This window comes from Lathyrus oleraceus, chromosome 6 (assembly GCF_024323335.1).
Source record: "Lathyrus oleraceus cultivar Zhongwan6 chromosome 6, CAAS_Psat_ZW6_1.0, whole genome shotgun sequence".
Lineage (NCBI taxonomy): Eukaryota > Viridiplantae > Streptophyta > Magnoliopsida > Fabales > Fabaceae > Lathyrus > Lathyrus oleraceus.
The window spans coordinates 501,449,178-501,453,329 of record NC_066584.1 but is presented as its reverse complement, the minus strand read 5'-3'; the positions used below and the strand labels follow the sequence as shown (position 1 = coordinate 501,453,329).

At 33.9% G+C, this 4,152-nt stretch overlaps 1 long non-coding RNA gene across 1 annotated transcript; it reads right to left on the bottom strand.

The window, feature by feature from the left end:
• Window positions 1-215: 215 nt before the first annotated feature.
• Window positions 216-2,032, bottom strand: LOC127097702 (uncharacterized). Its single transcript, XR_007793139.1, has 2 exons — window positions 1,581-2,032; window positions 216-526 (listed from the first exon to the last, which is right to left on the bottom strand). It is a non-coding gene; the product is annotated as an uncharacterized LOC127097702 (long non-coding RNA).
• Window positions 2,033-4,152: the final 2,120 nt, after the last annotated feature.

The window sequence follows — 4,152 nt, the reverse complement described above, 5'->3', positions numbered from 1 at the left end:
CTATCATTGCTTGATCCATGGTTTTGTTTATGCCCTAGTACATTGCATTCTATTCGCCTTGTTAAGGAATTTGTGGCTTTCTTTCATGTGTCATTTGTGGTTTTTGATTTGATTTTACCCAAGTCATCTCAAACATGTCTAAACCTATTCATACCTAAGTACATTTCATTACAAGTCATGTTCATTCAAATTCAAATTCAAGTAACATATTCATATACTAAACCCATTAATTTTTTATTCAAATAGTCATTTGTATCCATTATCATCCATAAATGTTCATTACATACAAAAAAATCCAAAAAATTACATGTTGACCAAATGTTGACTTTGGTGAACAATTGACTTTTTAGTCAAGTTTGACCAAAGTCAACCCAAGTCCTTTTTCATCCTAAACCACTAAATGGTTAATCCTAGTTCTACATTTCATTCTTCATGTCCATTTTGGTCTTGATTTAACCATTTGGGCTTGATTCTCCATTTTGTAGTCAACATGCCATGAAAATGTTTGAACTTGGGCTAGCTATAACTTAAACCATAATAATAAACCAACAATGCATCACAATTTTGATCCATAATAATACTTCACATAGTTACAAACTCGCATCAAGAAATCATTAAGCAATTGCCATAAAAGTTTTAAACATGGTTACCATTTGTTTTAAACATGAAACTAATCCAAGATTGGTTTCCATGGTTACTTTTATCATGCATAATCCAAGGCCATTACAAAATCTAATGCAGCCCATGACACAAGAACGTAACCTTTTATCTATCAAGCCATGAATCCAACAAATCAATATACATATGAGTCAACCTATTGTTGCTAATAGAAATGGAAATTGGTTCCTCATTACACTGACTGCATATCAGTTTGGCATCCAACCTATGGTTGCTAAGAGAAGTGGAAACTAGGTGAGATCTCTTTCACACATTCATAAGCCACCCTCACAATAGCTCATGGTGCAGTCTGCAGAATGCCAAGCTAGCAGTTGACATTGCCTTGGTTGAATTCCTGAGATTGCAAAATCATTTCATGTTTCAACTCACCTCTCAAACTAACGAAGCCAATTCAACTTGCCAAAACACTTAACCTACTAACCTAACACTTTTCAGCTGCTAATCCATAATAGGATTCAAGTCAAGCTGATGTCAAATATCGAGCCAAGTTGTTAGTAAGTGTTTTCATAGTAGAATTAGTCAACAAAATTAACTGCTCCAATAACTAACTAATCATGGAATGACCTATCTAACCCTAACTGATTCATTAACAATGTGAGTTCCATAACTAACTTACATAGAGGTTAATTAACAGAGTCAAAAACTCTGTTAACTTGGAGGGTTATAAATTCATCAATGTAGAGAGGTTTTGATGGATTTTCATTTAGTTACAGAAATTGTCACTCTCTCATCAATTCACAAACCCTCCCAACCTCACAACAAATCCTCAAAGAGTGATTCATAGATCAACAATTATCATAAGGATTCACTCATTCAATTCACGTAGCATCAATAGAAGGAGAGTAGAAAAAGTGGAAGACCTGGAATTCGGAAACGATAAAGAGTTAGAGGCAAGAACTCACCAAGAGATTCACCGTCGTATGCATTCTTCTCCGGTAGCATGAGTTGTTTTTCTCCACCTTTTGTTTCGATTCAGTTACGGAAATGTAGCTTGGAGGTTGAGGAATCAATGCCCCAACTCAGTGGACTTTGATTCCAAGAGGAGAGCATTTAATTTCTCAATTTTCAGTTAGGATTCTTGGTTAATTTGGACTCGGTCTTAGCTTTAGGGTGGAATTTAGGTGAAATTGATTATGGATATGGATTGAGGATGAAGAAACGAGTATATTGATGTATGATTTTCTTAGTTTAGCATTCCGCCGCCGCCTAAGGTGACCTCCGGTGCGGCGGATACGGTGTGTCTTCGGTCAGACATTTGAAAGATTGGCCATTGTTTCAACGTGCACATGCTTCCTTTTGAAATCCACATGAGGCCTTCTTATCTCCCTCACATTTTCGGATGGGTCACCTTTTCCCCTCAAGGCCCATCCACATTACTGCATACACCCCAATCCAGCTCTGACCCCATGCAAACTGGATGAAGTAAATACGGGCCTAATTGCTTGGGCCTGCGTTCAGTTTGTTAGTGACACCCCTGGGTTCAGGGCCTATACCCCCTTCCAGGCCCTTTATTTTTTTATTTTTTTATCATTTGTATAAATTGTTTTTTTGCTTTGATTAATTTTTTTGCCTTGTTAGTTCTTGCTAATTAGACTAATTAGAAAATTAATCAGGATTAACTTGATTAACATGTTAGAAATTAATTAGAAATTATAATTTTTAATTAGAATTAATTATTTTAATTAGAAATAATTAGAATAATTAATTTTAATTAAATTTTAATTCTAGTTTTAATTCCCTAATTGTTTTCCCATGTATTTTGACCATTTTAACCCTATGGTTTGGGTATAGATTTCATGTTCCCTTAGGTTAGAGCTTGATTTAGGATAATTGGTCATTTTTAAGGGATTTTTCATGTGATATTAGATAGATGATTATTTGATCCTAGAGTTGCATGATCCCTTAGTTTGGGTTTGTACATATCATTGACCTCTGGATTAAGTTGTACATAATTTTCAATTTAATTTAATCCCTTTGATTTAAGTTGATCAAAATAAATTTTGATTAACTAAATCCTTTTATTTATGTACAATCCCACAGTCTGTTCAAGTGATAAAAAGTCCCTTGATCACTTGATAGGACTAATTTCTGTAATGCTACGGATCTAAAGCCTTCAGCTCATACTTTCATGCAAGGCATCCAAGACAAATCAAGCAATGGATTATATAAAGCATATCAAAGGTGTTTCTTCAAGATCTTGCCAGTCAAGATTCATATTGTGTGACACGAGCCTTAGGAAATAGGGATTGAATGAGAGTGGAGAATTCCATTAACTCATTCTAAATATCTTTGGGTACGAGAAAAATGACCCAGTTGCTCATCATATTCACCTTTATTCATAGATTGTAGCATAATTCAAATCATATGATTATCAAGTATCCCTTTGTAAAGCAACAATGCAATAATTAAGAGTCTCCATCAACATCTTATCAGTCATAATTCAAGTTATATGCCATGAGCCATAAGTAACAAAAAATGACGAGATTGGATAATTCTTATCCTTGTCTAGGGTATCCTTGGGTACGGGACGAATAACCCAGTTGCTCGAGGTATTCGCCTTTATTCATAGACTTTAATACAATTTGAATCAAATGATTGATAGAGTCTTCATCATCATAAGGAGCAGCATGGATTCCTCTTCAGCAACTTGAAAGTTATGATGAGAATCATATGCCACGAACCTTAAGTAGTAAGGGATGAATGAAAGTGGAGAATTCCATTAACTCATTTTGAATATCTTTGGGTATGGGACGAATGACTCAGTTGCTCATTGTAACAACCCAATTTTTAGTATTTATTTATTATACTATTATTACTTATGTGGAGGGTTAATTAATTATTTAGTTGATAGGAGATATCATGAATAATTGAATTAATTAACTTGGTGAATATATTGTGTTAGTTTAATTTATTTGAATTAAATATTGTATGAGTTATAATTTTATGAACGTTTGGCTTTTTACGGAATCGAAATCGGAGGTCCGAAAGTCCTCCAACGATGAAAAATGCAGAAAATTATGCATGCTGTTTTACAGTAACCGGTTACTCACCGAGCGTTAACCGGTTACTTGCTTAAAAATATGTTAATTCTGTTTTACAGTAACCGGTTACCCACCGAGCGTTAACCGGTTACCACTGTTTGAAAAGTGAAAAATTGAGATTTTAAATGTTGTATTCATTTGCAATGAAATCTAGGGTGCGTGTTTGATAATTATTTTATATTTGTGAATAATATATATTATGATGAATGTGTATATGTAATATTATGAATGAGACATATTATGTGGATGGTGTATTTGTTATGAATGTTAAGATGGTAGAGATGATCTTAATTGCATATTATGTGAATGGTGTATTTGTTATGAATGTGTATATGTACCATTAGTGGATAATTCATAGAGTTGAATTATGGTGATATGTGGAATGTTAAGAATGGTAGAGATGATCTTAATTGCATATGTGTTGGTATGTGTG